Below are 25,021 nucleotides of genomic sequence, written 5' to 3' on the forward strand. Positions count from 1 at the left end.
CTGTAGCAGTAGTACCTTACCACTGTGTGGTGTGTGGTGTAAATAATCTAGTGAGGTGCAATGTGCACCAGGAGTACCAGGCGGGTTTGTTAGCCTTCCATCCCAGGCTGCTTTGGCACCCCTTTACTGCAAAGTGCACCACTGGAGTGAGTTTCCCCGTGCCACCAGTCAATGCTGAACAAACTACTGTAAACCATTCATTGTCCTCCCTGTTCAAAGACTCCATCATGCACGAGGACCCCCTCTCCCCCCACCTTGATTAAGAGGTAGTAACTTATTAAACTTTATTTTAGTTGTTAGCTTTTAGGAATAATATCTCCGAACCAGCTCGTGTGGCTCTTCCAGCACGTTTCATTATTTATTGTTGTCTTTATTACTTAGCACCCCTCTAAAGGCATGCATGCCCCTTAGGATCATAGGAAGTAACGTAAATTGTTCCTTCAATGGTGACCACCTGTAAACCAAAGTGCTGAGTCTCATTACTGAAAACCACTGGTTTTTATTTTTTATTGTTCTGATTAGTACATCCCACATGGTCACGAAATCCGTGCGTTTGGTAAGCCAGATGCTCTCACATTCGCACCCCTCCCCCCTCACACCTCTCGCCTCCTCCATTCACCTCCCACACCCCTCCATGCATGCCTTTCCCCTGAGCACACCACCACTCCCCCCCCCCCCTCCCCCACGCACGTGCACCCTCCACATGCACCACCGCTCCCCTCCTGCACCCCTCCACACATGCCATTCCCCCTCGTGCACTACCATACCCCTCCACACACATTTTGCCTCCACGCGCACCACCGCTCCCCCTACACACGACCTCCTCCGTGCACGCCATCACGCACTTCCGTGCCCGGACAAGTTACAGTTTTACTGCACAGCATACTAGGCCCTCCTTCCCACAGCAACATACAGTGGAGATTGTATTGCTTGGTCTACATTGTGCATGTCCCACTAAACTACTTCTCCGCAATATTGCTTGCCAGCACCGTCCTGATATAAGGTGACTTACACAGAAGATTACAGCAACCAGCCACTTTCTATAATGCTATTTATTTACTTAGACAGCACCATTACCGGTTTCGAACCGATAGGTTCACATTTTACATTACATTTTGTGTTTTGTTTCCCCACCTGATGAAACTTTCTTGGGGTGGTGATGCTCTACAACCAAACAAAATGTGAGACGTCTTTTTAATTGTAATTGTGTCTATTATGATTTTAAGTTATGTAAACAAATTATTATTATCAAATGGAAGATGTTTTGGTTACATACAATGAAGAATCCGCACCATTACATTCCAGTGCAGGTTGCTTACCATCTTGCGCACCTGATGTAATGCACCCTTCACACACTAAGAAGTTTTATCACATAGAGGCATGCATAAAAAGATGGCAATATTACAACCATAACAATGCCAAAGACTTCCACTCTCAGAGATATTTCATTATGTACATGTATGTGACAGTAGATATTTACTTACTATTTACATTGAAGGAGAACTGATTAAAATCAAGATAAACAAATAAAGCAGTCAGTTATAAAGTGTTACTGCAGTGTCTTGTTATTATTATATTGGCTTTGAAGGCTAAGGCATTAGTTTCCCTGGAATTTAATTTAGCAGCATCACATGCAAGTTTAGTAGATGCAATAAGGCATTCCAAGTTATTGGCGTTAAGTCTGGGCTCTATGTTATGCTTTAGACCTTTGTTTATGAAAGCAAGTTCATTATTTGTAAAATTGATATTAGTTGAGTTAATAGTTCTTTCATGAATCTGATGTTGGCTGCCATGTGAAGTTTTGGAGGGGAGGTTACCTTTCTTCAGTTTCAAAGTACCTAGTTTTTTCATTCTTTTTCAGTGACGTTCTCTATGTATTGCAAGATGTAGGAGAATTGAAAGCTGGAGAGGCAATTTCCAAGCTGCAAGTGTAGACTGTACAGCTGCTTGTTGAGAAGTTTTTTCTTTTTATACAGCATTTTGATCTCTGTACTGAGCGACATGATTTCACATTTTGCTTTAACTATTTTGGTGCTACTGGTTTTTGATTTAATCTTTACTTTCATGTAGTTTGGTGTTGCCTCATATCATCTTTGTATGCATACCTCCATGTGATACACATTCCCTCTCCTAGGCCATTCATGCCCAAAGGGCTCTCTGGCCAACAGCCCCGTTACCCCTACCACCCCAGCACCTACGAGCTGTCAGAACTTCACACACAAGTCAGCACTTCAGAACCGCTGGACTCGGCTGGGCACCCAGCACGGGCCAACTCTGCAGAATTCCCCCCCCCCCTTTTCCACAATCAAACGGCTGCTCATTTGCCCTCCATCAACCCACAAGACCCATGTGTGTGGTTTGTGCTCTATGGTGCAAGGTGCTCTATTACGAGCAATGAAATGAAATTCAGTATGGTTGTCGGTCACCTTGACCTGACCACTGCTGCCCACGTTTGTACACTGACACCCCCTCCCCCCTCCAGCAGCTACACCAAACTAAAAGAATGCATCACATCCAGCTTCGTGCTTTTGGAGCTGCAACGGGCACATCCCTGTTGCTGCATCACATCTGAGCTCTGACTGAACTGCATATCCTCCCCGAAGGTCTGCTCCTAAATTGCTGGTTGGAGAACCTTCCTGCCCTCATACGGGCTGCCCTGGCCTTGCACGCCCATTTATCGTTACGTGACACAAATGTCTTGGCCGAAACCCTGAACTCCTTCCTCACTGTGGCTTCAGTGTGGAACACTGGTCATCACCCAGTGGCTCCAGCTGGCTATTCACTCACACCTCCCAACCCACCCCCAGACCCCATGTACATGACGTCACTTGTGCCACCTACCACTAACACGCAGCCCCCCCCCCCCCCCCCCCCGACCTCTATCAGATCCTAATGTACCTGATCTTCAAAATGGTAGCACTCACTACCGGCATGAGCCACCTACACCTCACACATCTGCCACCAGGTGATGACCACTCCCACACACATGATGCTGATGCAGGCGAGAACATCCACCGTTATCAGTGTGGTTCTAAATGACCCCCTGACGGCCATTGCAGGCTAGGCACAGCTTGTTGGTACCACTAGAGGTTTGGCAAGAACACCACCAACTTAAGACCTCTGTGCTCCTAGTCCCCAAACCACGGCAGCCACTGGCAGCAGGTGCAACCTGAATGACACTAGTTCCCCTGTCCTCTGCCTCATCAACACCGGCTCTGATTTATCCATATTTACCCACAAACTACCCTTAAATCACGACCCCATCCTCTCCCCTGCTCATCACTGCCAACAACAACTCTGTTATCCCTACCTAAGGTGTGCATACCAACTTGCTCGATTTAGGCCTTCAGTAGGAACTCCCGCAGACTTTCACAGTCACAGATGTTACTGACCTCATTTTGGATGTTGACTTCCTCCGTCATTACGGTCTACTGGCTGACATAGCGAAGCACCATTCAGTCGATAGCACCTCAGGTAGGTCTGTCTGATGCAGCTCCTGTCTCATCACATGTTTTGCAGTGCAACAGCTCACAATTTTAGGACCATATGCTCCACTCCTTTCAGAATCCCCCTCCTCATCTAGCCACTAAGTGCCCACCAGAATGTTAAGCACGACACTCTGTCCTCTCCCTCCCAAGTGTGAAATCACACAACAGGATTTCAAAGAGCTTCTCGCCGCTGGTGTACTTCACCCTTCAAAAAGCCCCTGGGCTTCAGTTCTTCACCTTGTTCACAAGAAAGACATTTGCTGATGCCCTTGAGGTGATTACTGTGAACTCAATGCTTGCACCATCCCTGACCACTATCCTCTCCCACTCCTCTGCACCTTTAATGACATCATCTCAGGAGCTACTATCTTCAGTAAAATAGACTGCGCTAAAGCCTACACACAAATCCCAGTTGCCCCAGAGGACATTGAGAAAACTGACATAGTCATGCCTTTCAGCCTGTTTGAGAGTGCATTCATGACAGTCAGCCTCCGCAATGCTGCCCAAACATGGCAGCAATTTTTTGAAACCATCCTCCAGGGTGCACCGGGGTGTTTCGTCTGCCTACATGAAATACTCATCTACTCCAGGAACCCTACTGAACACCACAAACACCTACGCAACATTTTTTCTGTCTACCGAAAACTGGAGTGATCCTCAACATAGCAGAATGCATTTTCGGGATGGGTGAGGTTGAATTCATGGGACACTTAGTCTCTGCTGCCAGCTCCTGCCTCCTCTCAAAGACAGTACAGGCAATAGCGGACTTTCCATACCTTACTACCTACAAAGGCCTCTGTCGTTTCATCGCCACAGTCAACTTTTTCCATTGCCATCTTAACGATGCTGCTTCCACCCGAGAGCCCCTTACTACAGCACTCTGTGGTGATAAAATCAAAGGCAACGAACTGGTGCCTTGGACCTAGGTATGATCATGAGCTTTGAAAAAATAAAACGGGACCTCGCCAATGAGGCCCTTATGGCCAACACCACCCTAGTGCCATCCTTGCAATAGTGGATGCAAGAGAGACGACTATCAGGGCCATCAACAACCATGCGCAGACAATGCTTGGCAACTGCTTGCCTTCTTTTCATCTGAGCTCTCTGATGTACAACGCTGCTGTGGTGCATATGACAGTGAGCTGCTCGCTGCACACTATTTCCGATCTTCAGTCAATGTGTAACACCAATATCGATTGTAAGTAGGTTATATTATGTAACTATGTGTATGTGACTATGAAGTGGTTGTTCTTTACTAATTAAGGTCATTGATTTGCGAAAGGAAATTTAAAGTTTGTTATGTATGTATTGTAAAAGCTAAAGGATGTTTAAAATTAATGAAATTTTATAATATACGTCTGTTCACAAAGGAAAATCTATATATTGGAGGCTGGTTCATGCTTAGGGAATTTGTAAAGTAAAGGATTAAAGCTGTAGGGAACCCCCTCCGCTATGAAAGTGGCTTTGCGCGTAGTGCAAGGTGGTTTTAGTGGTTGATCTGGGCGGCTACTTGGCGGGAACGCTATGCAGTCAGTGGCTAGCAGTTGTATGGTAACCATTGAGGTGCCAAGTGAGGCATTTGGAAGCCATTTCATATGGAAATTTGTCTCGCATGTGGTTTCGGCTGTTGCATGGTGCTCTTTGTATTATGTAATGGCTCTAAAATAAGAAAAATCCACCAACAAGAAGAAATTGTAAAGAGCATTCAACATCACGACTGTGAGACCAGTTAGCTGCCACGGTGCTTGCCACCACTATTGTGCCACTGTTCTGCCAACTTCAGGAACACAGATACGTATTATAGCATGGACCAGTATATTTGTGTGCAAGTTTTTCAATAATAATTCAAGTGCTTTAAACCTGCGTCTGAACCTTAAAGTTATCCTAATCATAAACTGATGCAGAATCCCATCCTAAATGTGCAGAAACGGTGTATCCTGTTTCTAACTAAATAGTGATTTGGTTTCGTATTAAATGTGCAAAAGTTCAGTGCCAAAGGGTGTAAAGGTTTCTATCTAAAATATCTGCGTCTCAGGTGATGAGAAAGGCACATAAATTGAACTTATATGAAACGTAATTTTGCGTCAATTGTTACCATGAACTATTTTCTACGGTTAATTGAGTTTTGTGTTTGAGTAATTTGTTTTAAACGAGAAAAATATAAACTATTCCAAGAGGGGTTAGGAATCAATATTAGTGAACTGCACTTTGGTTCTGAAATGATCACAGAGTTTGCCTAGAGAGACAGTAATAGTTTATCGGTCCCCACCATACTCTTCTCTTATAAGAAAGATAATTGGGATTTTTGTTGCTAATTAAAGAAATCTGTGACATTGCTAAAAATGAGAGTATAAAAAAGTGTTTATATAGTATTATTCAATTTCATTTGTGGTAGGTATATGTCAGTTAAGTCAAAACTCTATTTGAGTCCAGTGTGTCCTGTAGTAACATCTCAGTGCTGAGTTGATTAATGATTGCAATAGTAACTATTATTATTATGAGTGAAGCACCATTTATCTTCCTATTATTACTGATTTGTGTACATGGTAACTACTGCTAACCATAACATAGTTAGCCCTGTAGTTGTGCGTATCCAGTGCATTATAAAAGGTGCATTAATGAAAGTCACTTTAGTAAATCGCATTCAATTTCCTTGAAAATAATGTTTGAATTTAATATGCCTAATTAGGCTGGTGACCATTTGTTGTTTCATTTACGTGAACTTCACTACTTTCATTATCCCCAAAGTAAAACCTGATAAGTTTTTCTGTTAATTGCCATATATACGAAATTATTGTTCGATGTCCTCTATCCGTTAGGTAAACAAACGGTCAAAACAAAAACTAAAAATCCTCCCAAAGGGTAACACTAGTTTGTGTATACTTGGTGCAAACTTGCAAAAGAGGCACTATAGAGGGACATGGCTTTATGATCTTTACAAACCACCACACCTTTGTCTCTGGTTTCTGCAGGAAAGCCATTGACCAGATCCCATCTAGACAGGTTAGGCTACACGAGTATGTTGCACAATTCATTACCAATGTCTGACCTTCTGAAGGCATGAATAACATTGTGGCAGATTGCCTTAGCCACTCCTGCACCATCACCCAACCCTAAGCCTACCAAGCCCTGGCCTTCGCTCAAGATGGTGACCCAGACATAGCCCACGCCTTTCAGAATGCTGACTCTGGCCTGAACCTCCAGCTAAAGTCCATACCCGGCTGTTACCATAAGATCTGGTAAGACGTCCTTGTGGATCCTTCACAACCTGATGGTTCCAATGATTGCCCCCACCCCTTTCTCCCTCCTGCCTTCCAAAAACTGGCACTTGGCCACATCAATGGTCTCACAGTCAGGCATCCACACTTCTGCCACCCTCATGAAACAAAGCTTTGCATGGCTGGGTATTCAAGTGGGCCCATTCCTGTGTTCCATGACAGCACGCCAAGGTCTGACGGCAAGTTCACTAGCCTGCAGCTGCCTCCCCCCCCCTCCCCCACACAACACCGGTTCATGCACATACACCTCAACATTGACGACCCACTACCCTCCTCCAGTGGATTTTGATATCTGCTGATAATTACTGACAGATTTGCACACTGGCAGAAGGCCACTGCTTTCCCTGACATTTCGACAGAAACTGGCTGCAGCCTTTGTTCAGAACTGGGTGTCCCGCTTTGGATGCCCCCACACCCCTACTACAGGTCACGGCCGCCGATTCACCTCAGCCTTCTTCTGATCTCTGACAGCCATCTGTGGCTCCAGTTTCCACCACACCACCAGCTACCACCCAGCAGCTAACAGCATGGAGGAGCAGTTTCACTGCACACTTAAAGCCATCCTTGGTGGTTCATTAAACCCTCTGCCTGGCACTTTATTATGAATACCAGAGTAATCACGTAGATGTAGATATGTTATTCTTCTGAATGGTCTGCTGCCCTACCCCTGGTACTTCTAGGCCTGCGGATTGCACACAAAATCAAGCTGGGAACTTTTGCCATCGCACTGGTATATGGACAGCCACTCACCATTCCCAGCAATTTTTTGGAAGCAGCCCCACTTCCTTCCAACAGCACCATCCCAGGATTCATGCAGCAACTCTAAGGCTTCACGGTCCAGCTGCAACCAACATCTCCACAATGTTATGGTGAGCACTGCACAGTCATCCACTGAGACCTCACGGCACGCACACACATAATGTTTCAGGTGGATGGATACCAGCCACCACTCCACCCTCAGTATTCGGTCCCGCACTTGTTGCAACGTGGGGACAAGATGTTCTCCATTTGTCTGAATGGGGCCACAAAAAACATCCCATAGACAGGCTCAAGCCAGCTGATGTCCTAGAGCCTCCTCCAGCCAACGAATACAGCACCATCGAGATGGAGTTGCTCCTGCCTGTCACTGGCCCTAATCACAGCACCACCAATGCTGTCTCTGATATGATGCAGGCCAACACCATCCCCTATGCTGTTCCCGCTGTGATACCAGCCGACACCACCCCCAACTCTGTGTCCGACACACTGCCAGCCAACACTGCCTCTGGCCTACCACCAACGGACTACACAACTGACACACCTCGATGTCGCTACCACATTGCCCTTTATGCAGCCTCCAGCTGATGTTGACCTTGCCGTCACTGTTGCCCTGGCCCCACAGGTGCCTGCCGCTCCCGACAGTGTTGTCACCAGTGCCACTAACATCCACACCACTGGAGCAGCACTGATATTTCACACACTCCCAACGCTGTGCACAAGAGCTGCCCATGCGCCTCCTCTCACCAGAAACCATAACATGACCATGAGCACAGCAATGATAACCTATGCATGTCCCCGAGCATGCAATCTCAGACAGCTTCAAACACCCCTCCACACAGTTGGCACCAGTGTTTTCCTCTCAGATGGGAGGAACTGTGTGGCAACTCCTCCCATTTACTTCCACCTGTAGCAGCAGATGATGGACTGCGCTGACTGAAAATCAATTATCAGTGAATCGCCTGCTGGTCAAAGTATGGCCACATCCCCCCAGCACCCTCACTCGTCACTTCCGCGAGAAGTAGGGCAACACTTCCATGCTTTTCAGATGCCACATACACTGAACCGTCACTCAACTAGTCTCTTCTTTTGCTTCAACAAGACAACACCTCCTGACCGCACTCTTAGCAGCTTGTCTTGTGCAATGCCACATGGCTTGTCTCATCATCTGCCACACTTCTCTGAAGTATGCATGGAGAGCAGGATTTTCCACCTGGGTCCAGTGTCAGTGTTTTGTTGCAGTTCAGTTAACAACAGGTGTGCTATGTATCTTCCGCACTGCGTTCCCAAGCCATGTTACCTTGCACCACTTCCCTTGATGGTATGTGTACCAAGTCTGCTAAAGGTGTACAAACTTTGAAGTAAATCCGTGATCCCAACATCGTGGCCTCTCCTTGTTAGTTGATAATGTTCCAGCTCCTTCATTAATGCCATCAAAGTTAACAGAAAAGGATACCTTTCCCATAACAGCAACAGACTATGACAGCAGGATACAAATTATCACAAGAAGTTTCATCAGCAGAAAATAAAGCAGCATTCACACCACCACCACCACCACCACCACCACCGTCATCGTCGTCGTCATCAACAGCAGTCTTAGACTTTGACCCAGAAGAAAAAACAGCTCCACCACCACATCTCAAGGATTTTTCACTGGCAGGCAGCATCACATAAATAGTAAGGGAAATGGTGCAGCAAAGTGTTAACTGTTTTCTATCAAAATGTAAAGGTTTAGGCAGCAAGTTAGCTGAAGTAGAAGTCCTTCTGAATGACTATTTAAAAGAAACTGTAGTTTTATGTATAAATGAGTACTGCCTAAATGAGCTGCAAAATGTACTACTGTCATTCATAAGTTTGAAATGATCTGAAGTTCTGTAGAATTAACAGTGAAGGAGGTGGTACATGCATATATTAGGCTGGTGCGTAAGTTCCAACGTTCTTTTTTTTTCCCATGTTGGTATTCTGGTTGCTATGGGTATATTTATCAGTCGTCACTTTACAGTTCAGTGTTGCTATTTGAGTATACATACTGTCATTTGAAGATAGTGAGCGGAGCTGTGACTGCCAGAAAATGAAGTGTCAACTGGAGGAATCAGAACATTTTTGACATATTCTTCTGTTCGAGTTCAATACAGCGGTGACAGCAGCGAATGCAGCCAGAAACATTTGAACCATGTATGGGGATAATTACAGTGGACAAAGCATAGCAAGAAAATGGTTTTCTCATTTTAAGGAAGGTTGTTTTCACATTAGTGACTTTCCACATTCAGCAAAACCTTTGTCGTGTGATGAAGATCTTTTAAATTCACAATGAGCCACATCAGTCTACAGGAGAACTGGCAAATGTGATCATTCCACCAATATGCGGCAACTGCATGCTCTATGCCAAAAAACACAAAAATCAGCAGCTGGCAATTTGCACAGATCTGCTTGCTCATCATCAATTGGCTCGTGAACAATGCCTACTATTCCTATCCTGTATCATTACTGGTGACAAGAAATGGTGTCTTTATCCTAACATATGGGAAAAAAGAAATGGTTGAGGCCAAAAAAAGGCAGCAACTCCCCATATAAAGACCCGATGTGCATCCACAAAAAAGATAACGATATGCACCTGGTGGAATGGCGATGGCGTGGTGTACTATGAATTGCTTCCCTGAGGTGCAACCATCACTTTTTTTGTGAACAGACACATCTAGCAGACGAATCCAAGAACAACCACCGGAAGAATGTGTGAAGCGATGCCTAGCTGCATTCTTCTAGACTGGCAAAAAACACTATACAAGGGATGCATTGGCAAGTCATTCCATGCATACACCTTATTCATCTGATCTTGTACCCTCAGGTTTTCACCTTTTCTGCTCTATTGAAAAACCTTCAAGGAACTTCCTTTCTGGATGAAAATGCACTTTGAACATGGCTTGACAAGTTCTTCGCCTTAAAACTACATGATTTCTACAGTTGCGAAATAGAAAAGTTATCCCAGTGTTGCCAGACTGTTGTAAATAGTGAAGGAGAATATATTACTGATGACTACAGTCTCTGTTATGTGTATCTGTTACATTTTCTAAACTTGTGGAAAAACTCTATGATCTTATGCACCAACCCAGTATGCTAGTACAAGGCTAAATGCAAAGAAAATTAAATACAATAATGTAAAATGCATAGAAAATGACTTTGGTTACCACGTACATGAAAAACTCAAATTGATGATTGTGGGTGTATACAGATAACCAACAGGAAATTTTACTTTTTTCCTGCAAGATCTTGAAATACTGCTAAATGAACTCAAACATGAACTACAAAGTACAACTGTTCTTGAAGATTTTAATGTTAATTTTAAAAATAACTGTACTAAACAACAACAACAACTGATCAATCTGTTCTTATTTTATAATATGACAGAAAAAGTATTCAAAGAAACTAGATAAGCGAATGGATCTGAAATAATAACTGATCGAGTATTTGCCAATAAGAACAAGTGTGAGCATATCACTGAAGTAATAGGTACTAGTTTTTTGGATCATAAGGCTGTCATATCAACCTTAAATAATACAGGGTGTATCAAAAAGAATCATCCGATTTTTAAAAAATCATAACTACTACGTTTATAGTGACAAGCAAAACTTGAATCATCAGCATTCAAAATAGATCAGTTTATTTCCTTCATCATAGTGACCCAAAGCGCTCATTTGCAAAATAAATTATTACAACTGTTGTTATGCATATGGTTTCATGTTACACGTAAGAATATTTTATTAGCCAGCATATAATTGTAAATCTTTAATGTCTTACTATCTATGTAAGAACATACATGTGAAATCTTTTATCATTTTATAATGATGAGATACAAAGATGTTAAATAAATAAATATTGTTTATTTACTTCAGTCATTTCTGCAGTAGGTGGCATATAACATATGATCATGGCATGAACTGTAAACAATTTCATTGTGGACCAACACAATATAGTGAGATATTATTTGTCAATTTAAAAATTAAAGCCACATGCAATGGAACACAGACAACAGGTTGGTGCAATGTAACCTGTTGCCGTGATACATTTCCTCAAATTTGTAAGTCAATTTATTGTTAGCGCACAGTGGAAAATCTAATGTGATTTTCTGCATGCTCGGAAACATTCTGTTTACAACTGTCATTACTTTGAAATCATTTATGGAAAACAGATTTTCTAAAAGCATATTGAATGTGGTCTATTTTTGTAATTTTTATGAAAACCAAGTTTGAACTCATTTCGTAGAAATTTAGAATGCAGTACATGAATGATATTTTACATTTGAAAACCTTATGTTCCTAAATTGTTGTGAGCAAAGTTTAATGTTTATCGTGCCTTTTATCAACAAGTTATGAAAAGACAAAGTTAAAACTTTATTCGCAGTACAATTTTTCCAGATACTTTGCCTAAATTTATGACCATTGTTAGCCCAAGTTTGAAATTAAACCCTTTGTTCTGGGTAGGCTGTAAACACATTTCAAATGAGACTGGTTTGGAAGCTTTATATAAAATGGTATTCATAAAAGAAGTGTTGAATATATCCTATTTTCACCTTTTCACAAAAAATCATTATCTTTTCAACAAATCTGTAGATCATTGGAAAATAGTAGATGAATGAAATTCTGTATTCCCTATCATTGTGCTATCAAGCTAAAGTTTCATGTTCAACATGCCTTTACTCTATGAGAGACAAGAATCCAAAGTTCACATTTTTTCATGTCACGATTTTCATGGCCAACTCTGATTCAAATTATCTAGCATTGTTAGCCTGCATTGGATAATAAAACACACTTGTTTTGTGATTTAAACCATGGACTTTCTAATGAGCTCAGTTTGGAAAGTTTTATACAAACATAGTTTTTTGCAAAATCAGGTCGAAAATATAGCATTTTTGATCTTTTTAAAAATCTTCAACTTTGCACTTAATTTATTCAATATTGAAAAGCAGAACACAAATGAAACTTTGTATCTGATAACCTTGTGTTGATAGGTTACTAAATGTGAAGTTTCTCGTTTGTCATGCCTTTAGTCCTTGTGATATAAAAAGCCAAGCTTTGAAATTTTTTTGGGCGATTTTGCCTAAAATTTTCTGGCTGAATACAGATTATAAAATTCTTTTCATTGTTATTCTTAAGATAACACACAAGCTTGTACAAGATGGCCACATCTAGTATCTTTCAACAATATACTGCCCGAGATAGAACAGCTCAAAGTCACCAGAAATTCAATATCACCCAGCGGAAAGTCACGTATGGAGTCAAACAAATGACTGTATCTCAGCTGTTATTTCTTTGATGAACGTTAAACTTTACCAAAGTTCATTGGGGACATGTGTGAATGTTCACATAAAATTTTATTGAAATCCATGGTGGTCGAGCAGGAAAATGTTCTGAAATTAGGCGATCTGACATGGAATTATGCCATGCACAATTCCTAAAAGCAAATAATACAAAATGGACATTAACAACTTTGTTTAAAAGACAAATAAAAACCAAAAATTAATTGAAATCTTAATTAGGCTCCACAGATTCCAGGAAAGTGAATTTGAGGGATGTATTCATTCAATTTATGGGGTAAACTCAGGACATCAATACTACAAAGCAGAAGCAATTATAGTAACTACAACACACCTACACCAATAACGCAACATTTTTAGAAGATAGTAGCTCATCATACAAAAGACTCAGATAATCTGACTCTTCTGCACGGAAACATTTTGTAGGTATTTCACAGAAACATTTCATAAGTATAACATACTGAAAACAGCAGTTGGCTTAAGTGCTGGAATGGCTGACAAATGCTCCTTAAGTAGTGAACAAGTAGTATAAATGATCTGGACAGCAATGTGTCAACACATGCACCATCCATGGGGCTGAATGCATTACAAGAAGGGACATAATTATAAAACACGCATTAAGACATCGGGGAATAATTTCCATTTTATTAGATGGAGGTTTAGAGGGTAACAACTAAAAATAGAGATTTGAATATATCCAACAAATAATTGAGCACATAAGGTGCAAGTCTTACTCTGAAATGAAGAGGTTGGCACAGGAGAGGAATCTGTGAAAGACCACATCATCTAAACAGTCAAGAGTACTGATGACTCAGCGTATATACATATACTGACCTCAACAACAAAGGTTGTACGAACAAATGATACAACATATATATTTTGGGACAAATGACAGTTTATAGTTACAAAACAATGAAATCACATGTGAAAAAATGAATGAAAAGCTTATGTGCACGAATCAGCATTGTTTTAGAAAGCATCACTTGTGTGAAACTCAGCTATGGACTATGGATTAAGGGCAACAGGCAGATTCCATATTTCTAGATTTCCGGAAAGCATTTGACATGGTACCCTGCTGCAAACTATTAACAAAGGTGTGAGCATATGGGATTAGTTCACAGATATGTGAGTGGCTCAAAGACTTCTTAAATAATAGAACCCAGTATGTTGTCCTTGACGGTGAGTGTTCATCAGAGACAAGGATATTGTTAGGAGTGCCCCAGGGATGTTTGATAGAACTGATGTTGTTCTCCATACACATAAATGATTTGGCTGATGGGGTGGGCAGCAATATGCAGTTGTTTAACAATGATGCCGTGGTGTACAGTAAGATGTCGAAGTTGAGTGATTGTAGGAAGATAAAAGACAATTTCGACGAACTTTCCAGTTGGTGTGATGAATGGCAGCTAGCCCCAAATGTGGAAAAATGTAAGTTAATGTGGATGAGTAGGAAGATAAAATCTGTAATTTTTGGATACAGTATTACTTGTGTCCTGCTTGACACAGTCAAGTCGTTTAAATATCTGGGCATAATGTTGTGAAGTGATATAAGGTGGAACAAGCACATGAGAACTGTAGTAGAGAAGGCAAATGGACAACTTCGTTTATTGGGAGAATTTTAGGAAAGGGTGGTTCACCTGCAAAGGAGACTGCATATAGAATGCTGGTGCAATATATTCTTGAGTACTGCTCGAGTGTTTGGGACCTGTACCAGGTCATATTGAAGACATCAAAGCAATTTGGAGGCAGGCTCCATAATACTTAAGTGTTATGGAGATGCTTCGGGAACTCAAAAGAAAATCCCTGGAGAGAAGGCGACATTCCTTTCAAGGAACACTATTGAAAAAAATTAGAGAACTGGCATTTGAAGCTGACTGCCGAAAGATTCTGCCTCTGCCAACATACATTGCGCAAAAGGACCACAAAAATAAGGTACAAGAAATTAGGGCTCATACGGAGGCATATAGGCAGTCATTTTTCTCTTGTTCTATTTGTAAGCGAAACAAGAAAGGAAATGACAAGTAGTGGTACTGGGTACCTTCCGCCATGCTTGTGGAGTATCGATGTAGATGTAGACAGGTTACTCTTCAAAAATTAAAAAACTAAAAGCAACTATAAGCCATTTTCAGTTTATTTGAGTACTATGAAAAGTTCATCACACATGAATCCTTGTTTAGCTAATTTATTAAAGAAAAATGTTATGCAGAATTTAACATCTCAATGCAAAGAAGCTTTTCAAAATTTAAGGAGGGTATTAGTAAGAAGTGTATTGTTATACCGTCCATATTTCTCTTTACCATTTTGTATGAGCACTGACTCAAGTTCTTGTGGTTTAGGGGTTGGAATTTTTCAATTAGCAGAAATAGGGATGGAACACAGAATGGTAGAATTTGCCAGCTGGACTTTACATACTCATGAGACAAACTACTACATTTCTGAATTGGAAGATTTAGCAGTAGTTTTTGGATTACAAAAATTTTATGGATATCTGCTGGGTCACAAGACAACGGTTTAGATTAAAGTATCCTAGACTGACCATGTGAGCATTTACAGCAATTTGACCTAGAAATTAGATACATCAAAGGATAGGAGAACAATATACATGATTCACTCTCTAGAATACTCTTACGAAAAAGCGATCATGATGGTCATTAGGTACATGGGTGCCAGATAAGATTATTTTATTTACAGTGGGAAAAGGATGAAAAACTGATTAGGAATATTTGTAAATACATGAAAATGGAAAAAATGAAAATCCAAATTAGATTTGTTAAACATTACTACGATTCAGATGGGGTCAATATAGAAAAATATTACACAATATGCATGGGTCTATTGTTCAGGAGGAAGTCTTTGGATAAACATGAGTGGAAATTGATTGATTGATCAAGCGGATACATTAACTGATTACCTACACGAGATTTGTGGTCATGGTACCCGAAAAATATAGCCAAAATGTAGGAGACTGTAATATTCAACAATATGTGGAGAAGAGGAAAGAAAAGGTTAGTTGGATGTAATAAGTGACAAAGAGTGAAGACCCCAACTATCCCATCAAAGGATTTAATGCTTTCAGTACTTCATAATGTTCCACAAGAATTAATTGCTGTTGGTTTACTGGGACCGCTGCCAACATCCACAGGATGGTGTAAACATATTAGTGTAATTATGGATACTTTTTCAATACACAAGAAACTTTATTCTATACAGAAGGCAACACTAAAAATACTGTAAAAACTGGAAGCTGATTATTTTTTTGCAATGTGGGGGGTCACACTTTTGTATGAATCAGTTGCACAACGATTGGGATTCATGGTATCCAGTTTTATGGCACTATACGATAAGCTCGTTGATACAAAAAAGGTGTATGGGGCTGAAGATGGCAAAATGAATTGCTGAAACTGGTTGTGTTCGAAATAAAATAAAATAACCTAAAGTATACAGCTGTTGGTAAAGTTTATTGAAAAATAAAAAGAAAAAAAAACTTGAATAATTGTTTGTTTGAGACTTTCTTCAACATTTTTAGAAATTCTGATGGAATGTTATCTATCCCTTCTGCCTTATTTAATCTCAAGTCTTGTGAAGCTCTTATAAATTCTCTTCTTCTATATCATCAGTCAGTCCTCCTGACAATAATTTCTTTTTCGATTTCTTCACATTTTTTTCTGCAGGCATTTTGTCTTGGCTTCTCTGGACTTCCTATTTATTTCATTCCCGAGTCATTTATATTGCTGTAGTCCAGTCCTTCCCTAAGCATTTTTTATTTCCTTCTTTTGTCAATCAATACTGACATATTTCCTCAGTTACTCAAGGCTTCTTTGCAGTTACTTTCCTAGTTCCTATATATTTCCATCACCTGTGATCTGCTCTTTTTAGATATGTCCACTCCTCTTCAACTGAACTTCTTAATGTGGTACTCCTTGTCACAGTACCCACATCTTTAGCAAAATTCAAATGTATCTCATCGTTCCTCAGTACTTTGGTATCCCACTCCCTTCCACACTGATTCTTCCATACAATTATCTTAAACTGGAATCTACTTTTCATCATTACTAAATGCATATCTGCTCCTGGATATGCCTTATAATCCTGTATCTGATTTCGGAATATACGTCTGATATAATCCACCTGGAAACTTCCTGTATCTTGTAATAAATCTATCATTTCAGAACTTTCGCAAATCAACTGAAATGTTCAATTCTGTATAAATTTTGGCCACACTTCGGTTAATTTTCTTACATTAATTATATATTTCTTATCTGTTGATATTTCTGAACATTTCTGGACATCAAGAACATATATTTATGTCTAAATATTTTTATTATTTATATCAACATATTTCATAGTAACACTCTTTTACCATGAAAACTAATAGTTACAATTTGAAAAGTATAAAATCTGAAATTAAGTCTACAGTAGATATACATTACTGTATTTTTCAATGTTATCTTCAAACAAAATATATGTCTCCATCCAGAAGGCAATGGAAGCTCGGTTTGTAACATATATAATGACTTGTAAATTATAGATTGCAGCGATCAGTCTTCCTTTTTAAATTTTATTGTGCAGATCTAGATTTCAGCTAGAAGCTAGCCATTCTCAATACACTATTATTTTCATCCAGTGCATGTTATTCCCTGTTGGTCGGGCTTCATCCACAGGTCATTGAATACTACTCATTCAATGAACTGTGGATGAAGCCCAATCAACAGGGAATTACACACACTGAGCGAAAATAATAGTGCATTGAGAATGGCTAGATTCTAGCTGAAATCTATCTGCACAATAAAATTTAAAAAGGATGACCGATTGCTGCAATCTACAATTTACAAGTCAATATAACAGTCACTGCGTGCAACATCTTACTGAATGGAAGATGACCTGACATATACAATGTATTTTGGTGCCAAATGCATCAAATAGTTTTTAAACTAAACTCCACACAGACCATGAAGGCCCAACGGCACCGAGCGGCTGCCGGTCAGCAAACCGCTCTCCCAGCCATATGTCAGTTTACAAGAGTGGAGCTGCTACTTTTCAATCAAGTAGCTTCTCAGTTTGCCTCACAAGGGCAGAGTGCACCCCACTTGCCAACAGCACTAGGCAGACCGGATGATCACCTATACAAGTGCTAACCCAGCCCAACAGCACTTAACTTTGGTGTCTGATGGGAACCGGTGTTACCACTGCACCAAGGCCATTGGCATCAAATAGCTTCAGGAAACTGTAGTCAAACTATAATGTGTTTGCTTGAGAAACTGTTTATGTAAATGGTGACAGAAGCGATGTTTCATATAAATATGAATAAACTTGGATGGAAAACAGTAAATATAATGTTTCAGTTTTACTCATCACCAATAAGCCTCGAAAAATCTTTTTATAGGTTACAACAATGTGAAGAAGCCCTGATGCAGAGATCACCATTGTAAGACAAGTAAAACTTTTCTTCAAATATGATGCTTATTCCCTTATAAACTACTTTATATACATGAATATGAAGATGGTATCCATTCTTTTGGGCATGTCTGAAAGAATACATACCATTGGTGATCTTGCAGCTCTTGAAGAATGAAATTACAATGAAATCCAGACCATTAGCTTATTACAGGCATTGACAAATATCAACGGGGACAGTTGCAAATATGTGCCCAGACTAGAACTCAAACCTGGGATTTCCTCCTTACATGACAGATGCTCTATCCAACTGAGCCGTTGAGGACACAGAGGAGAGTGTGACTGCAGGGACTTATCTCTGGCATGCTCTCCGTGAGACCCACATTTCCAACTTACTGTCCACACACTACATTTGTAGTGCCCCTGCCCATTATACTCATTACTCGCGGCAGTCAATCTACCGATTCCCATCCGAGTTTGAGCAATGTGAGTGCATCTGCACTGAAGACCATTGGCCAGTAAGTCTTATCTCTATGCAGATGGTATCTGTTCTTTTGGACATGTCCAAAACAACAGATATCTATATGAAGATGGTATCTTCATATAGATAAGGCTTACCTGCCAATGATCTCCTTCAGTGGGGTAACTCAAACCATGTGTGTCAAATATTCAGAAAACCATCATTAGAAATACGTACAATGTAGGACGAAAAAAATCATGTTGGCCATTTCTTAAAAATCTAAGTATATGAAGTGTTCCCTCACTATACATCTATGATCTGATTATCTTTGTATATAGTAATCCTGATTTACTTGTAATAAATAATTTCCAACATGATTACAACACCAGAAATAAAAATAAATTTTATGCTGCCCACCCATCATTTAAAACTTTATGCTCAAACACCACAGTATATGAGAATAAAAATTTATAATAAAGTGAAAGGAAGAGAACTGCTCAGTATAAATTTAGTATTACTGAAAAAATTCTTATATGAGAAACAAGTGTGCAGAAATGTTACTATTCAGTAGAATAATTCATGAATGACACCTGAAAATTTGAGAGAGAGAGAGAGAGAGAGAGAGAGAGAGAGAGAGAGAGAGAGAGAGAGAGAGAAAGCAAATACTTAGGACTTTTTAAAACTTTGTTACTTTTTAACAAAACTTATTAGTTACATAGTAATTCCATATCCAGTGTAGTATATTATACACTGAAGTACTGAAGAAACTTGTATAGGCATGGGTACTCAAATACAGAGATATGTAAACAGGTAGAAAATGGTGCTGTGGTCAGAAACGCCTACATAAGACTACACAAGTGTCTGGCATAGTTGTTAGATCAGGTATTGCTGCTACAATGGCAGGTTATTAAGAGTTAAGTAAGTTTTGTCATGGTGTTATAGTTGGCACATGAGCGATGGGACACAGCATCTCCTAGGTAGCGATGATATGGCAATTTTCCCGTATGACCATTTCACAAGTGTACTGTGAATATCAGGAACCCAGTAAAACATCAAATCTCTGACATCACTGTGGATGGAAAAAGATCCTACAAGAACGGGGCCAACAACGACTGAAGAGAATCTATCAACGCGACAGAAGAGCAACATTTTTGGAAATTGCTGCGGATTTCAATGCTGTGCCATCAACAAGTGTCAGTATGCGAACCATTCATCGAAACATCACTGATATGGGCTTTCGGAGCCGAAGGCCTACTCGTGCACCCTTGATGATGGCACAACACAAAGCTTTACACCTCACCTGGGCCTTTCAACACTGACATTGGACTGTTGGTCACTGGAAATATGTTGCCTGGTCAGACGAGGCTCATGTCAAATTGCATCACGCGGATGGACGTGTACAGGTATGGAGACAATCTCATGAGTCCATGGACCCTGCATATTGGCAGAGGACTGTTCCAGCTGGTGGAGGCTGTGCAATGGTGTGGGGCACGTGCAGTTGGAGTGATATGGGACCCCTGATACCTCTACATACGACTGACAGTTGACACGTATGTAACAATCCTGTCTGTTCACCTGCATCCATTCCTGTCCATTGTGCATTCCGATGGACTTGGGCAATTCCAGCAGGATAATGTGACACCCCACACATCCAGAATTACTACATAGTGGCTCCAGGAACACTTTTCTGAGTTGAAACACTTCTGCTGGCCACCAAACTCCCCAGACATGAACATTATTGAGCACTTCTGGGATGCCTTGCAACATCCAGTTCAGAAGAGATCTCCACCCTCTCGTAGTCTTATGGATTTATGAAAAGGCCTGCAAGACTCATGGTGTCAATTCCCTCCAGCAGTACTTCAGACATTAGTCGAGACCAAGCCACGTCATGTTGCAGCACTTCTGTATGCTCAAAGGAGCCCTACATGATATTAGGCAGGTGTACCAGTTTCTTTGGCTCTTCACTGTATTAATGATATTATAAGAAAAATTGTAAACCTATTTTGGTGTTTTGACTAGTCTCATGTACATTAAAAAAATTGCTTGAAATTGTATGTGATGAGACAATAAACTTCTATTCTAATATAACTGCGTTAAAATAGCTGTAAAATCATTTGTTTATAATAATACAAAACCAAGGTTACTTCTCTTTCATAATATGCCAGTGTTCATAACAAAGTGTCATCATTTTGTCCTTTCAGCTGCAGTAAATATTGTTTAAGATGAAACAAGTAATAATACTGCCTACAGTAATGGTAATCAGAAATAAATATTTGTCATGAAAAAGCCTTTCGGACAGGATATTAACAAAACACGTATTTTTAAATTTTAGTAATATTCCCACATAGCAAACTGAACTGTAACAAAAGAACTATACTTGTTACATAATAAAAACTGGAGTTTTGTTAAGTAATATTGGTTTGCTGTTGTGGAGTGTAATTTAGTAGAGTCCTTTTTTGTAAAAGAGGAAAAAGCAGGGATTTTTCAAGGTTAATGATTATATGATGAAGTGGTAATGAAATGATGAAATGTAATGGAATAACTGAAGTAATAATGAGAAATATAAGAGATAAAGTAGGGAGGATATAAAATGTAGACCGGCAATGGCAAGAAAAGCCTTTCTGAAGAAGAGAAATTTGTTAATATTGAGTACAGATTCAAGTGACAGGAAGACCTTGCTTAAAGTATTTGGAAGGAGTGTAGTCATGTATAGAAGTGAGACATGGACGATAAACAGTTTAGACAAGAAGAGATGACAATGATTAGGCGAAAACGCAACCACGAGACCACGAGCTGTGGACGACAAGAAGAGAATAAAAGCTTCTGAAATGTGGTGCGACAGAAGACTGCTTAAGATTAGATGGGTAGATCACATAACTAATGAGGAAGTACTGAATATAATTGGGGAGAAGAGAAATTTGTGGTAAAACCTGACTAAAAGAAGGGTTCGGTTGGTAGGACATATTCGGAGGCATCAAGGGATCACCAATTTTGTACAGGAGGGAAGCATGAGGAGTAAAAATCTTAGAGGGAGACCAAGAGGGGAATACAATAAGCAGATTCAGAGGGGTATAGGTTGCAGCAATTACTCTGAGATGAAGAGGCTTGCACAGGATAGAGTAGCATGGAGAGCTGCATCAAAGTAGTCTTTAGAGTGAAGACCATAACAACATAAGAGTTATTGTGTGAAAGTGGTAAAGGGACCCTGTCTTTTTATTAGTCTGTTTTGTGAATGCACTCCTTAAGTTAACACAATTTATAAAGAAAGCATTTAATGAAAACTCAGGCATAAGCAAATAATAAAACCTGAAGGTAAACATTGTTTCATTGTGATAAAACATCTATGCAAGTTTAGGCAACATGCGAGTAGCACATGCAATTCATGGTACTTTAAAGATGAAACTGAATGAAATAATATTGTTCTGGCAGACTGTTAACCATACACTGCTGCAATTCTTTTATTTTCCATGATACTAAAATTTTGATATTTATATTTTTGGTACTAATGGTTTTGAGTAATAATGCACTAAAAGAAATATGCTGTTAATTAACCAGTGTCAATAAATGAACTGAAAAGGTGGCATTCTGACAGAAAAAAACCCTAGTAAAATCGTAATTTCAGGGACTTTACTCAAAGTCTGGTAAACCCAGTAATTTTAATTTTATATCAAATAAGGTCTATGTTTGAAGAACAGCTTCCACTCACTTTTAAATTCATTTATCCACAATTTTCAAAACACTTCTGAATATATTTGGAATCTGTATTTCATACATTACAAAATTTGAACGATTTTGTTCCAGGATAACAAAAAAGTGACATTTCTTTGCTAATATAGGGTATTTTATACATTTTTTACATATCTGAGGGTTGAAACTGAGGACACTGATAGAGATGCCTGAGATACGGATCCACAACAACTGTCAAAAGTCGTGAAATGCAAGAAGATCATAGATCTAGTCAGAAATATGTTGATAAACAGGAGATTCAAGGTATCTCTGAATGGGAAAACAAGCAGCTACAGGACACTACAAAATGGTCTCCCCCAAGGGTCTGTGCTGGCTCCATGCCTTTTCAATTTATACATAGCGGACATCCCAAACCTGGAATCTCGTTCTTTTATGTATGCAGATGACATCGCTATCGCGGCTCACGCCAACACTTTCGAAGAACTGGAAGAAATTTTAAACAGGGATCTGGAACGACTACAACAATATTATGACAACTGGCACCTCAAAGTAAACCCGACTAAATCTGTGGCATCAATAATGCACTTGTGTAACAAAGATGCAAATCGTGAGCTAAAAGTGCAAATAAAAGGTAAATTGTTGAAAAACGATAGAACGCCAAAATATCTGGGTGTTAAGCTAGATCGCACTCTCACATATAAGAGCCACCTGTACGAAGTCGCCCAAAAAATGAAAACAAGAAACAACATCATAATGAAACTGGCAGGAACAACCTGGGGATGTTCCACTGAAACTTCACGCACATCAGCACTGGCACTTCTGTATAGTGTAGCGGAATATTGCGCACCCGTCTGGGCCCGCAGTAGGCATGTCAGATATATTGATGTGCAACTTAACGCGACAATGAGGCTCATAACAGGAACAGTAAGACCCACCCCGAAACCTTGGCTACCCGTCCTTGCCAATATCGAACCACCCTCGATTAGACGTGAAAGAGCAATCCAGAGGTACAAAGAAAAGTTCAGGGACCTACCTCCTCCCCCTGACAGATTGATGTCAAGAAATCCCTTCTGGAAAGAACTCAAACAACAGATTGATATTGATAACCTGTGGAAACAGCAATGGCAGGAAAGCAAAGTGAATAACAGTTTCCTTATTGAGGACCCATCTCAACGAGTTCCAGGCTTCCAACTCCAACGTAGAGTGTGGGTAACTCTAAATCGTCTGCGGACAGGTGTTGGTCGGTGCGGATATTTGTTGAAAAAGTGGGGTTTCTCCCAGGACCCCAATTGTGAGTGCGGAAAGAGTCAAACCATGCAGCATATAGTTGAGTGCGACGTACACGGACTTAAGGGAGGAAATCTGATGGACATACATGTGATAAGTGACCAAGCACTTTTGTGGCTGGAAACCCTGAAAATTTTATTGTAAATCATTGTTAATGTTAATTTAAATTTTTATGTTGATGTTTGTAAGTGTATCACGCTTTGCCTGTAGCTGAACGAGAAATAAAAAATAAACAACAAAGTGTGTGTTAAATATTTTCAGGAAACTGTAAGTTATATAAAAATGTTCAGCAAGGATGTAAGATGAAGGAAACTATTACAAAATGAATCATTTTGTTTAAAAAATTGTAATATGTGAATCTGCCTATCAAATTGTACAGTATTTCTATAGTTTTTATATGATAATGGTGACCAGAGGAGGTTATTATAGCATATGTGTTTGTTGGGGGGACGGAGTGGGATGGGGGTGATTAAAGATAGCAAGCTGCAACCTTCTATCTGCTCTTATCATACCTCTGCTAATAATCAACTTTTTGTTCTTTTCCCATTTTTCAATTTTTATACATTTTCTAAGTAACACATATTTGGTATGTGTTCAAATATTTCAAAACCTAACCAATTTTTTTCTCATTAATGTTGATTCTCCAGGACATTCTTTTCACTATACTGATTCCAATTACACAATTAATTTTCTTGGAAAATCTGTTAATTAAAGGATATGAACAGCTGAATTTTTTATTACAGTTTGACTTCACAATTTTTGTGAGAGATAGTGGCATAATTCATTGTAAATACTGGCATGCCAACACACTGATTACTTATCTCAATTTTTGTGAAACTAATTAACTTCCTAAACAATTAACATTGAAGTTCAAGAGTAACTACATTTTCCATTGCAGAATTTGCCTCTGTGCTTGTTAGATTTCAACATTTTCAATAATGCTATTGTTGGGCTAATTTTTAAGCTCAAATGACATACTTCACTGATCGATTAAGCCATTAATTAAGATTTTTGCATAATTTACTGTAATTTTTAATGTGGCATTTGCACTCATAATGATTTCATAAGCTTTTCCAACTTCCTAGACCACTGCGCGTTTAATAAATAAAATTATTGTTAGTATTTATAGTCCAACCTGGGCAGCAAAATCTAATGTAGCCAGTATTCAAATCGTTGTTTAGTTTGTAAAACCAAAATATGTTTAGACACCAATCTTTATAAGGTCAAACACCATCCTAAAACAGTCAGTCCTGGTCAAGCAAGTACACAAGCAATACCTATATTCAATGAGTCTGAAACCTGCTACCACTGGCACAACACCTATGCCAGATTTTGAGAAACCACAACTAGTCTGAGTAGC

The 25,021-nt window shown here is 39.7% G+C and overlaps 1 protein-coding gene across 1 annotated transcript in view; it reads right to left on the reverse strand.

Annotated features, from left to right (window-relative positions):
• The window catches only part of LOC124721564 (ras-like protein 2), an 89,987-nt gene that overhangs the window by 28,581 nt on the left and 36,385 nt on the right, over nucleotides 1-25,021 (reverse strand). The gene's annotated exons all lie outside the window — the stretch shown is intronic.

Source organism: Schistocerca piceifrons, chromosome X (genome assembly GCF_021461385.2).
Source record: "Schistocerca piceifrons isolate TAMUIC-IGC-003096 chromosome X, iqSchPice1.1, whole genome shotgun sequence".
In the NCBI taxonomy this organism is placed as follows: Eukaryota; Metazoa; Arthropoda; class Insecta; order Orthoptera; family Acrididae; genus Schistocerca; species Schistocerca piceifrons.